Source organism: Lonchura striata, chromosome 1A (genome assembly GCF_050655825.1).
Source record: "Lonchura striata isolate lonStrDom1 chromosome 1A, ASM5065582v1, whole genome shotgun sequence".
Classification (NCBI taxonomy): domain Eukaryota; kingdom Metazoa; phylum Chordata; class Aves; order Passeriformes; family Estrildidae; genus Lonchura; species Lonchura striata.
Window position 1 is genome coordinate 40,562,240 of NC_140741.1, and position 13,982 is coordinate 40,576,221.

A 13,982-nucleotide genomic window follows, 5' to 3' on the forward strand; every position below is an offset into this window, starting at 1 on the left:
TTGCTTATAAGTCTTCTCTCTGAGTTTCCTGCAGCCTTTCCCTGAATGATGCCTGGGAAAGTTGTCTGTTTCTCTTGGTGACCAGAGAGCTGCTACCACAGTGATGTGTTAATTTGGACTCCTGTATTCAAGCTAAAGGTCTTTTATAACCCTGTTCTGAGAAACAGTTGCTGATTCACTACTACACTGAGATCCTAAAGCTTCAGGGCTGGACTTTAGACATTAGAACATTGACCTCTGGGATTTGCAGGACATAAACTGAGGGAGTAGGAGAGAAGAATGGGGCAGACTGGGAAGATATAGTTGAAGGTTAACAAAGAGAATAAAGGTAAGGGAAGAGATAAAAACAAACAAATGAGGGCTGCTTTTCTTGAAAGACTAAGAAACAATCTGTTGTGTTCCTAATAGCTATGAAGACTCATAGGCTTAAAGGACTGAGTGTAAAATGTCTCTTGTTTACTGTTACAAAGGCAATTTTCTGTTTTGCTTTGCTTTGTTTGGTTTTGGGTTTTTTTTTATTTTTTTTTTTTTTGCAGTTGTTGGTTTTTGGGTTTTGTTGGGTTGAGTTGTGTTGGGGTTTTTTTGGGTGGGCCAGGGCACACAGAACCCATGTTTGTGTTTGGTTAATTTATCTTTCCCCTCATGACTATCTCTTCCTTAAATTTTTTGCTACTGAGTAACTCCAGTACATTTTGGAAGCTAAGACACTTGACTGCTTTCTCCCTTTCTAGGTGAACCTGGGCTGTATCAGCATTTCTGTTCCCTCATCAGTTATGTTCTGACCGCAAGGAGAATGAAAGCTGAAGGTGGGAACACCTCCAGCTCATATTATGAATTTCCCATGTGCCTGGAGAGGTGGCAGGAAGAGAGAGGGGAACATAAAAAAAGTAAGAAAAGCTTTAAGAGACAGTGTAGTCTCATGCGTAAAAGTAAGAACTGGCTTTCCCATAGGAGCAAAGTCTTTGGAATTTCAGTTCTTGGAAGCTGGAAAATCCAGGAAAGGGATTGGTACATCTTCCAACACTGACAAGCCTGTGTTTTGTAGATGTGCATAAATCTGCTGCATTTCTGCTAGTCGTGATGATCTGCTAAGTGGTGGTGTGAGCAGAAATATAAAGGAGTTGATGATTGCTGGAACAAATGGTAGTGCCCACAAAGTTTTCTCCATTTGGGACCCAAAAGGAGATGGAAATGTTGTACACAATATGTGAAAGGCTCAGCTGAAATTTCCCTGCTACTGACAAGTATCAATTTAGTCTGTAGAGTTCCTCTCCTGTGCAAGGTCATGAACTAACATCCTCTTCAAGGAGGGCGCAGTCATGCATTGACAGTGTAGGACAACAAATAAAGCAGAACCTCTTTCACTCATAGAAGAAATTACTGACTCAATTTTCCTGCAGCAAAATTGCTGCAGCTTTGTAGGTGTTCTTTCAGGTGTCCTTTCTGTAAACTTCAGATAAATTTTTCACCTTTAGAGCAAAAGTTTCAAGCTTCAGTAATTTTCTGATTTTTTGAGATCTGAGCCAGAGGCAAGAGATCTATATTCTTAAATAATATGATTGGTAATTCAGTTTTATAATTTTATTTTTGTGGTTTTTTGTTCTTTAACAAATAAATTCAGTAATGTTCCTAATATATTTCTTGTTGTCTCACTGATGAATATCAACTTTCAGCTACTGCTGCATTTCTCAGGCAACACCTAGACTTCACATTATTTTGTGTGAAGGAGCAGGGAAACATTGGAGTCCATAATAGCAAAGCCCAAAATTAAAGATATTGCAGAAATTTTTTAATGTGTGCAACCTATTATATTCTTTAACAACCTAAAAAACATTTTGCTGATGTAAATAGGTACAAGTTCCCCCATGTTGCAGTTCTATGAAATATTTATTGGAAAATATTTCTTGAAATACTTCAGCAAGTGGCAGATGGTGAGAGCCAGTAAACTACAGCCTGTAAAGTCTTGAAGGACTTAAATATTGTGAGGAAAATTGAAACTTAAAAAAGTTTTGTTTCATTTTTTTTGTACAGTATGTCATGGGCTACCCTCAATTCCCAATTGCTATTCTTATCCTAAGTGGTGTTCTTTGATAATATCATGTCTGAATATGTTATTATATACAATTAGCTTGTTTCTTTTTTTCTACTCAAAAGAAAATAATTTTTAAAAGGTTAAATTATTTACCAAAACAAATTACTGTTTTCATAGTTCAGTAAATGCACACTCTAGGGCAAATTGACCCATTAGGAGGAGGGTAAAAAATCTTTTTAATATAATTCCACATAAATTCAACAAAAGAGAGTCAAAGATGTTTTATATCTCCCAGCTATAGGGCAAAGTCTAAAGCTGTGCAGTCCTTCCTAGCTCCTCATGTAAGATCTAGTTTAGGATTCTGTTATCCTTCTGAGAACTACAAATATTTTCTTCTGTTTTAATTAATGCATATTTTTGTATTTTCAGCTTCAATCTTTGCAAAAAAAAGAAAAAGCCCTCAAGAATGTTTTAGTATTCCACTGAATCTATTAGTCTTTGGCACCGATTTGAATGATTGTAAAGAGAGGCCTCCAACTGGGAACATTTTATGCCTATTTAGAAGGCAGTTTCACACTGTTAGAACAGTGATCATTAAGAGACCTAAGCAAGACAGCACACAATGCTCCTAAGCTTGGCATGAAATAACAGGACAGTCAACATTTAAATCCTAGCAAGTCCCTTACAGGCATTTACCCTTATAATCTTTGATTCCAATTGTATTATAATCATGATAAGTACTCCCTGAAGTGTAGGCACATTAAATGCAGAAAAAGATAAGTTTCAAAACAGAATTATCGGTATAAAACAGAGAACAATAAAGAGGCAATGAGTTAAGCCTGGGAAATCTAGGCTTGTGTTGATTTGGAAGCTGGAATTGACTTCACCTGGGACTGAAAATCTGTAAAATCTGTATTCAAAACACAGAAAGAAGAGCATAAAAAGATACTTCTGAATGTCTGAGATGATTCATTAATTAAATTTTGAAAAATTATATATCACTTTAAAATGTATTAATTGTATACCTTTTCTTGTAATAATTCATTTAATCGATCCATATAGGGTGATACTGGTTCCCCCTTGTCTAATTACCTAATGCTGAGAGTGATAATGCTGAGAGTAAAGGAAAATTATGGAGACAGCATAAAATATATTATTTCTACAAAACAAACCTTTCCCTTGTGCTCTTCTGCTTAGCAATAACCAGAAATCTCCCTCTCCTACATTACTGAAAATCTGGGTCTCATGTAAGCCTGATTGTCCCTTAAGGCTCATCCCTCCTAGCCAGTAGAAATGTACATTTCCTGGGAGAATTTTAAAGAAAAGCAAAACCTCCCCAATTTGCATGTGCGTCCCCTTAAACTTTGTCTGATTTGCTATATTTTCCTCTGTCTTTATTAATTGCTGTGTTAAGTCTTCTCATGAAAAATGTTTTGTAAGGAATTTTGCTTTTCCTTACTATCAGAAAATGATTAGTCTGCCACTGCTTGTATTAACAAGTTGTGATCAGTGATATGTGAACAATTATATGCTGTTAGTACTTTAAAAGTTTGTGTCATAAAAATAAATGTTTGTCTTCATTTGATGAAATTTTGTGTACCTGGAATTGCTTGTTTCTTCTTAAAAATGCCATAAAGCCTAAAATCTGCTAGGGAGAGATTTATTGGTTGAGCCGGGGCAGAGGAGATGTAGCCATGTCCATTATTGCTGATTACATGTTCATCCTGCCTGACCTGCCACCAGGACTATTTTATCCACAGCAGTGATTATGCCAGGTAGGCTTTATGTCTATAGTGGGTGTAGATGTTTGCATTGTGGCTTCTTCCAGTCTGCAAAACACATTTTCTTTTGGGGGCAGAAGATTAAATCAGGATTGGCAGAAGCAGTCTTCTAGCATTAGAGGTCTTTTAACAACCTACTCATAATCTCCACCTTAAATATGAGTAATGTTCAGTTTTAATTTTGGTTTGGGGTTTTTTTGGTTGATTTTATTTGGTGGGGTTTTTCTTGTTTCTTTTTGTTGTTGTTTTGGTATGTATTTTGATCCTGTTGCTATTACCATTAGGTTGCATCAGAGGAAAATCTCTGATCTGAGGTTTAGAGCCTTTCTTTTCCATTGCATATGGTCATTCTGTTCCCAGCTTTCTGCAGGTTTGTTTAATTTACATGGTGATCACACTCTTTAACATGTATAACATACCTTCTGAATCCCCATATTTGGCTAAATTAAAGGAAAATCCATTGCTTTCCTTCCCTCAGGGGGCTTTTTGGCCCCTTGATCATCCTAATAACTATGTCTCTTCCAGTTTGGATTTATCTTTCTAAAGAATTTTACATACATTTCATTGAGACAGCTGATATCCCTTAGCTGTTGCACAGGTGTAATTATGTCTGCAGAACAGACATCAAAAAGGAATGTGAAAAGAGAGAGATGAGAGACTCCCTCCAAACACTACCTTTTCAAATCCTCTCATAGTGCTTGAGTGAAAAAATGGACAGCTGTCTTCAAGATTTGATCTTCATGAATCTAAGTAGCCAGTCTACTCCCTCCTCCCTTCTTTAAGATCGTTTGGATGTTCAGAGAAGGAAAATGGCAATATGGGCTCTGTGCAATGTCCTTCATGTAGATCAAGAAACCTATGTGGAAAAATTCTTCTGGAACACCCCTCCCTGTCATAGTGTTTGCAGTAGCAGGACCTGGTTTAAGTTCAACCCTGTAAAAAACTACAAAAATTAGTACAAGCAAATGCCTTAATTTTACACTTCATTGTAGAGTTTGATGCTGACCATTCATAAGCTTTGAAACAAAACCAAACCTTTTGGTTTGAAACACTTCAGTCTTTTCACTCCTTTGAGAAAGACTGAAGGGAATAGCAGTAATTTTCACTATTTTCTGTTCTCTAATTTTGGATTTTAGACACAGTTCAGTCATTTTTGTTTAAAATATTTGGTTTCTTTCATTAAATATTACCATACTATTCACCAGTGTTTGCATATCAATAATTTAACAAAAGAAGAGGTTCTAGTCTTTTTTTCCCTAAAAGTTCAATATGTTCATCGCATATTTGTGTTCAGCAAAAAGTGATAGAACATTTTATCTGTCTAAAATGCATCTGTAATTTAGATGCAAAATTTAAGATTCAAAGCACAAAGAACTTTAGGCCTAATCAAGAAATTACTATGGTGGTATGTGAATGAAGCTTGCTGGGAAGCAGTTAGTACAAGAACTGAGAAGCATGAATATCTTTTCCATTAAAATCATTACATTATCTCAGTATTGTACAAACCCAACAAAGGAAGTTACTCAGCAATTCTAAGGAAGGAGAGTCATGATCCAGCGCTTTTCTAAGTTCCTGCATGAAACTTGTCTATAAAGCTCTGTCAATTTGCCTACTTTTTTCTTTCATTCCTTTGGAAGAAGCACATTAACTTAAAACCAAAGTAGGAATATTGCCAGCAAATCTTTTAAGGTGAAATGAGCTTGGGGCTTAAAGATAAAATTATTAGAAGTATGGAGCTTAATGCAAATTGTACGCATTAGTTTGAATGTCTGATGAACCACTAAATGTTTTACATAATAATTTTGTTACACCTGTACCATTTAAGTACCACTTTCTTATCAATAGTCTGCTCAGGGTATATGTTTAGCTGCTTGTCAGACAAGGTCCTTCTATACAGAAAGACTTTAAGACAAGGGTTTCCAGATATGCCCAAGGGAACTAGACATCTGGCTTCGAATTATCATGAATCTTAAAGAACTAAAATGTTTCCGTAAAGGACTGCAGAATCCACTTTCATTTTTATTCTAGTAGTGCTTAGAAACCTCACTTCTGCTGGCTGTTAGCAGATAAAGATGATACTACAACTCTTAACTACAGCTGTAATTAAATGCTTTTTTAGATTGTCCCTCTAGTTCAGAAGTGGTTTAATCTCTTCAGTAAGAGTGGGGTATCTTATGAGTGCTTGGTGACCCACAACTGGTCATGCATGCAGTACAGAGCAAGACAAAGCCTATACTAAGGCAGGCAGAGATGAATGGAGGAGGTGAAGGAGAAAGTGGTAAGAAAGCAGTGAAAGGAAATTAATTTTCTCATTCAGTATTCAAGAGAAAACTTGCTTTCATTTGCTGGTGGCAGCTGTGGAGGAAGTATAGGATACCATGAGACCTAAACACTCTTGTTGCTCCTGCTAGTTCCAGCTACTACTGGAGAACATTTCCAACCCCTAAATGCTGACTTCTGCCTCTCCATGCATGTTTCTGGGGGAAAATCTTAAGGGGCAATTTTTATCATTTTTTTACCCTACTGGCTTCTAAAGAGGAAGCTTGTTTAACCCCTGGGAGTCAATTTATACCAGAAGAAATAACCATTTCATATAAGTCATATTAATTGTTTTAGTATAGTTTATGAATAATTAAATAAAGATCTTGCAATTTAGAAGACAGAAACCAGAGACAGAAAGGATTAATGCATGTTGTAAGTTCTACATCTTGGGGACAGTGGTGTCTTTTATAACTTCAATATGTATTTTCAATTAAGAAAAAAAATTAATTAGTTCTCTTAAAAGTATTTGTAGTCTCAAGTATATTATGTAAAGTTAATTTTTTAGCAGTTAAAAAACGTGCCTATGAAAGACTAGTATTTTCAAACCAACTTAGGTAAAATTGTGTGATGTAGAAGCAATTTACACTTCTTAATAACTACATTGTTCTTGTAAAAAGAGATTGTCATATTCCCTGACAGCCAATTTTCTAGTGATGAATTGTCTAAAACCCATTCTTTCTGATATTTTTAGTAAGTAGATGAATAAGTGGTAAGCCAATTTTTCTGCTTTTCTTTACAGATCAAAGCATTCTTTTAATTATATTTCACACTAGTGTTACAGATAAGTATATGACTGCAAGAAACAATAGCCATGTTATACTGTTAGAACAGTAAATCTGTCTCTTGTTTGGAGTGATCACTCTCTATTGTTTAATTCTGTTATTTGTTCATCCAAGGCATGGACCAATGACCGCAGAAATCTGTGAGAAAACCCCTGCCTATTTAATAGATTTTGTAACAAAATATAAGGCCAAAACATTTTTCCTACATATAAATACTTTGGGGTTTTTTTGTTAATTTTAAAATATTTTTTGTTCCACTCTGCCCCAAGGATAAGGCATCTATAAAAGCCTTGTTACAGGGAAATGGTTTCTTTCAGAAGAAAATCTTAATCTATGGATGTCATCTCACTTTCTGCTGATATATTGTGTTCATGTTAACTCTTTTTGCAGTCAAGGTCCTGTTAAGTAAAGTAACTGCCAAATTTATACGAAGGAGTAACAAGTATATATGACACTGAATTGTGTCCTGAATGAGATATTTAAATTTTAAAGGGAAAACTTATATGTTGTTTTTCCTTCCTATCTCTTTCTCCTGGATGTACAACAACTATGAATACATGAAACCAAACACAATCCTTGCCTGTTGAAAGCATTGAATGGCCTTTTCTCAGCATCTGCATACTTGCAGACCTGCAGAGAGCTGAAGCATAAACCTGCTCCATGGCTCTACTTGGGATACTTTGGCTAATTGTGAACCCATTGGTGTGACAGTCACTTGCTGAGCTGCACTGGACATAAATTCTGCTGTTCCTTTTGTTCTAGGCTTCAGGTGGTGTGATGAATGTAACATGTATGCCATGGGCAAAAAAGAGAGAATGTGTGTGGGTAGCAAACCTGACTCCCTTACCTGCTACTTTTGAAACATATTATCACTTTCTGGCAATCCTGGACATTTCTGAACAATACAGCCCTGAAAAGTTGGAAACAATAGCCAGTTTGGAAGGTGGAGTAGTAACTTGGAAGTGAATATGACACCTGTTTGTCCCCTCAGGGTTTAATAAAACAGAACCTGGGGGCACACTGCAGCTGTGAGGTTTTCACACCCATAGCATGAATATAGTGTTTTGGTTTTTGTAGGAGTCTTATCTTTATTCCAAATTTTCCCTTGTGGCTCTGGCTAGTGTGACTTCAGACTAGCCTGTGCAAAACTGTGACTATATAGGAAAAGAATAATAGAGATTTTGGCCCCTTTTTTATTTCTCATCTGTCAATGAAATTTCATATCAGTTAATTAAAGGACACCTTGAAAATTGAGGCAATCTACCTGATTAGAATATGGACAGATACATTTAGCATAGCATCATAATATGGAAAACTATGAGCATCTATTGAATGGCAACATTAGGATTCTACTTATAGGCATTATAGCACAGTATTAAGTGCATTTCTTTAAACAGCAGACTATCAACTTGCCTAAAGTTTTTATAAGGGACATGTTGAGAAAGTTCAACCAACTTCATCTCACAATACGTATATATTGTAATACCTATGTACAGCCTACTAGATAATACATTCTGATTTACAGCCAAGACATAGGACCTCAAATGTAGATGTCATCCAAAAGCCTGACAACACATATTTCTGTCTCATGAAACTACCAAAACACCCTCATTAAAGACATCTTCTGTATCAGCATCATTCTGTGGGTACCAAAGAGGTATTTGTAGGGGTTTAACTTCAAAGTCTCTATTTCACAAATAAATCTGCCCATATATAAATTTTATACCTGCCTCAGAGCACCTCTGGGGTATTACAACACCCTCCTGCACTGTGCAGTTTATTTATATTTCAAATATAGTGAGTTTTTTTAAAGATGCTTATTTAGATTGTTTCTGTTTATTTGGAGCATTACAACATTCATTGGCCAAAACATGTGGCTTTGAAATGGGTCTATCAAAAGCTTGTTTGTACAAAACACAAAATAAACAGAATTTGCTGCGTGAAATGCTACACTAGTAAATTACTACTGGTTCAAACAAAGAGAAACCAGGGGCACTTCAAAATGTTTAACCTATTCTGGTATCTTATTTTTTTTATTTGAACTTAATAGTCTTGACTAGTTGAGGGGGGAGCATGCATGTTCCTGCATGCTGAACACCACAGTATTTGCTCTACCAGTGCCTGGAAATTACATTTATACTGCCTTTGACTGCTGTGTGTCAGACTAAGCCAATGACTATTGGAGTTAGCCACTCAAAAATTAATAAATATCTCAATCATGATGATGGGTCTACATGTGAATGGAAAATGTATAAGTATTTTGACAAGTGGAGATAAAAATATATATATATTTGATTACTGCTGCCATCTAATTGGTCTGGAAAGCATTGATTTGAAAACATGGATTTGTACACTCCATAGCTGTATATCCAGCCATTAGTCAAGGTAATCTGTCAGTGGAATAGTAATATATCACATTATATTGTACACTTTTGAAGAATGTAACACACCACACACATGTCCATTAGTTAACTCCCCAAACTACACTCTCAAGCACTATACCCTGGGACTTCACCATTATTCTCCTGGTATAGGGTTAAATAAACTGAACAAAAGTGAGCAGCATCTCATGCAAAGTCAATGAGCTAGCCATGAACTGAGGCTTAGAATCTAGACTTTTAATCATACCTTACTAATCAAAACATACTAATGCCAGTTATTGGTCTTAATTACCAGTGTGTTTAAGTATTTACTTCCATTTTCAGAAACACAGAGTTAAGAAACCATGTGTAGGTAACTGTCAAATACCTCTTAAAGCATAAACACTTTTCAGTTACATTTGTTTTTACTTCTGCATAATGTCTAGTGTACACTAGAGTCTTGCTTCAATCTGTAATCACTGGGAGTTTTCAGGCTTCTACTGTATTACCCAGCATCTTGTATTTGTAGACCATATTTCAGCTAAGAACTTTAACAACATAATTTAGACTATTTTAGAACATTCGTGTTTAGTATGAATTGATATGCAATAGTATTTGGAGTTTATGATTGAGTCCTTAATGTGAGCAGTTGTTATGCCATATAGATTTTAAAATGAAAGAAGTTATATACACACTGAGGAAAATTTTTACATAATCTCTGAAACAAAACAAGGGAAGTAAAATAATTCAAATAAAATAAAATTAAAGTAAATAAAAATAAAATTTAAAGTTATTGAAATGATTGGCACATGTATAAGCCCTTAAAGACATTTTTATCTTTCATCATTAGATCCAAGCTTATGTTTCCTCCAACCTTGTCTTATCTTCTGGGCCTCATTCAAAGCCTACAGTGGTTAATGAGTGTGTAGAAGTTTGGACAATTGAAGTAAATTATGAAAAGTTGAGGAAATATCTGCTTTCTCTTTATGCAGTTTAGTTGATGTTATGAAAATGCTGAAGATGCTGAAGTTAACTGAACACTACGCAGGCAATCTGCCATAGGAAGAAACGGGGAAAGCCATGTCCTATGTCCAAAAACCTCAGTTTTGTAAAAACTAGGCTTTGTACCTGAGCATTGGAAATCTGTGTTGTTGGGAAGCAATCAGCTTTTTCACAGAACATTTCTTCCCTGAAGATAGGGGGGGAAAACAGTCTGAAGACACTTCTTCATATTTAATACAGAGGGACATAGCTTTCATGAGACATCTGATGTCTAGACTCCTAAGTGGAGGAGATGAGTTGATTAGTCTTTTCATTGTCTTCAATGGGTTTTAAGTTCCAAAATAAAACCAAGTAAATTTTAAAAGAAGAATTTTTCTTTCTTGTGGTCCCAAGACTCAAATTCTGGATCCTCAAAATGTTTGTATTCCCATAAAATAAAATAAAACTAAATATCTATATGTTTCTATGAGAGATTATGCTGTTTCTATCATACTCAGAAAAGTGGAATAGGCATTCTTTTACTGTGATTTAATCTCTGACTGAATAACAGACTGTTAAAGAGATATTTAGAAATATTCCCATTCACAGGAAGAGGATTTTACCAGGTCACACAAATAGGTAATGGAAACCAAAAGCTATGTTTTCATGAACAGACAAAAAAACTTAAGACTCTGCCACTAAGAGGGAAGATTTTGCATCTCCTCCCTTCACAAGCCATACCTTCCTGTACCCCAACAAGTCCCATTCATGCTGTCCTGTCAGCTTCCTGAAACTAACTGTGAAAAGTGTTACAAGGCTCAATGACATTCATCTCTCCCTTTCTCTTTTTCTGGGGACACTAACAGGCACGAGGTTCATAAAATAAGACCAGGGAACAAAGAGATGAAGAGAGAGGAGAAAAGAGAGGAATAAAATCTAGTTTAGGTAGTTGCAAACTCTTAAACCAGCTTGCTGTCCAAGTGCTTGTGCTGGTAACCATGGATTTCTGCTTGTAGATGAAACAGCTTTGAATGTGAAAAGATAAGAGGAATATGCTTACAGAGTACTGGGGAGACTTCTAATTTTAAAAAACAACTTTTTATATGGTAAGATGTAGATAGAACTTTATTCTAAACACAATGCAAAGTGTTTGTCATACTGAGTTGGGAAAAGCCCACGCTTTACTAGTAAAAATGAATAAAGTTAGCAGAAGTGATATGAACTCCAGGCTAATAATTTAAAGTCATTTCTCAGTATTATGACACTATTTGACCAGGGGCAATAACACTAAAACTGTTTTCAATCTCTGGTTGTACTTTAATATGACTATTGCAGTCAGTGAACACTTAACTTCAAAGAGCTTTACAGACATTAAAAGCCTAATCCTGCTCCTGTAATAATATTCTGAGATCACTTCCTTATGCTGGGGGTCAGGGTGGAAAAATCATAGCCTGGATCCACTGCAATTGTTCACACTGAGCAGACCCATTCTCCACCTTTTGACTTCTGCACTAGCACTAGGAAGTGGGCATCAGGCACAGTAGAAGAGCTTTGATGTATTTCCTTATACTGTTCTATTGTTGTGATGTTGAAAGTGATTTAAAGGCCTTTTCTCTGCAAGAAATTATCAGAATTCAAAAATGGTTTTTGATCTTTCTGGAGTGCAACTAACAAATCAGGGCAGGAGCTTTTAGCTGCTCATCTTACTGGCAGTGCAATTAAAGACATTTATTCAATGCTCTCTACAATTCAGAACAGTGTGCATAAAAAACCCAGTATAACCCCCACATCCATTCTCTCTAAAGTTTATGATAGATTGCTAGATTTATACTTCAGTATTATTCTAACATAATATTCAAAGTAAATTAAATTAAACTTTTTGCTTTCATCACCTTATGCTTATAATCAGTATATTTTATTCCCAACCAAATATATGAGTCACCTGTCTCAAGCCAAGCTTGTATTATCTAGCTGAGGGATTTGCTAAAGAAACAAGAGTTTGGGGAGACAGTAAGTGCATTATCTTTAGAAAGCATATATTACCATCTAATAACTGCAGAAAAGCATTTTTAAAGTTCACAACTCTTTTGTCTATTCATATTTGTTAAAGGGGTTATTTATTTATTTAGAGGGTATTTATGTATTCTGCTGCTGCAACTAGGATAAAGTTTGGTTTCTTACCTATGACTACATTTTTGTGTGATGAGTTAGCAAGCTGTAGGGTAATATCTCCTGCCTTATTACTAATATTTTCATTTATGTTATTGAAATGAAGGTTATTATAAAATCTGTTTAAAATTTCATACACACATATATATAGTTGGCAGAAAGAAAAGGATTCATTTGAAGGAAATATGTAACTTAAGACCATAAAAGGAAGAGAATTACTAGTCTGACGCTATCCCATATATTTTGAATTTTGGAATGAGAAAAGAGAGACAGCAAATTCTGTGCATCAGTTTTCCTCTCTTTACTGTCTAATTTTAGAGAGAAAAAAATGAGGGTATCTGTTTAAATATAGTGAGAGAAAAAGACTTCACCATAGTAATCTTATGTGCTTGTCATTAAAAGTACCATGGAAAAATCTAAGAAGGTAGATTTGCACAACTGACCAAAAGATGTTATGAAAGAAGAACCAATAACTTGGAAAGGCAGAGGCACAAGAAATCTGTAATTTATTGTCTTGAGTGGTAGATGATAGTGAAATTATTTTTAATTTTTTTTTTTTTTTTGGTAATGAAGAGATTCTAGAAAGGCTTCAAAACTTTTTATATGTCTAGTCAACACTTATTTTGAATATACCTGAGGCTTTCCCACTAACTTAACTAAAATATGCAGAGTATCACAATAATTACTACTTGCTGTGAGTAGAAATTTGAGTGAAAATGCATTAGGGAGAAATAGAAAACAAGCTTCTAGTTCCCATCCTCATTTTTCTCAAACCCTCAGGTATTTGGATTTCACAGGAAGAAAAGCCAGATCTCATTATATCTAGTTTGAATATTCTGTCATCCAGTTAGGGGAATAAACATGTACCCTGGATTAGGCAAGGGCCATCAATGTAGTGTGTAGGTGGAACTGTTAATTCCCCTGTGGCTTCCCTTACAGCAGTACTAAGCAGTGTCACATCCCTTCACTAAGCAGCTTTAGGTTTGTGTACTCAGCAAAGCCAAGGCACATTACTCTGAATTGCTGAAGAAATACTTTTACTCAGTAAGTCTAACTATTCCTTTGTCTTATAACCACAGCAGGAATGTGCCTTTCTTTGTAGGAGCTGATTTTTATTTCTTAATGCTCACTTGTAGCAGGTTTAGCATACAGCAGTTATACACCCATCTCTTTGAGCTCAGGGACAGTTGTGCACACAGTGGAAAAGGTTACCAGGAGCAGTTTACAGTAGAGCTCTCTTGCTGTCTTTGCTGATACAAATACTGAAGATGTATTAGGACTACATCTTCTCTAGGAACACTAAATGCCTTTTTTTTAGAGCCTCAACACTTTCAGTACTCTAGAACTATAGCAAGAACCATCTATTTTCCCCAGAATGTTGAAGATATGATTCTTGTTTTCTGTTAATGGCTGCCTGTACATTTCACTGGGTTTCACATCACTCTGAACATTGTAGTAATACCTTTCTTCACACATTTTCATTATTTGTTCTTACGTCAGAAGGGTGCAACCCCTGCTTAATCAGTTGAATAACCTACGGCTGATGCTCTGATTG

At 35.6% G+C, this 13,982-nt stretch overlaps 1 long non-coding RNA gene across 2 annotated transcripts; it reads left to right on the top strand.

Annotated features, from left to right (window-relative positions):
- The first annotated feature begins 28 nt into the window (after nucleotides 1-28).
- Nucleotides 29-12,193, top strand: LOC146763459 (uncharacterized). 2 transcript variants are annotated; one of them, XR_014952276.1, is made up of 3 exons: nucleotides 29-328; nucleotides 732-887; nucleotides 2,462-12,193. It is a non-coding gene; the product is annotated as an uncharacterized LOC146763459 (long non-coding RNA). The 2 variants fall into 2 exon arrangements; XR_014952275.1 differs by lacking the exon at nucleotides 2,462-12,193 and having other exon boundaries at nucleotides 35-328; nucleotides 732-896.
- Nucleotides 12,194-13,982: the final 1,789 nt, after the last annotated feature.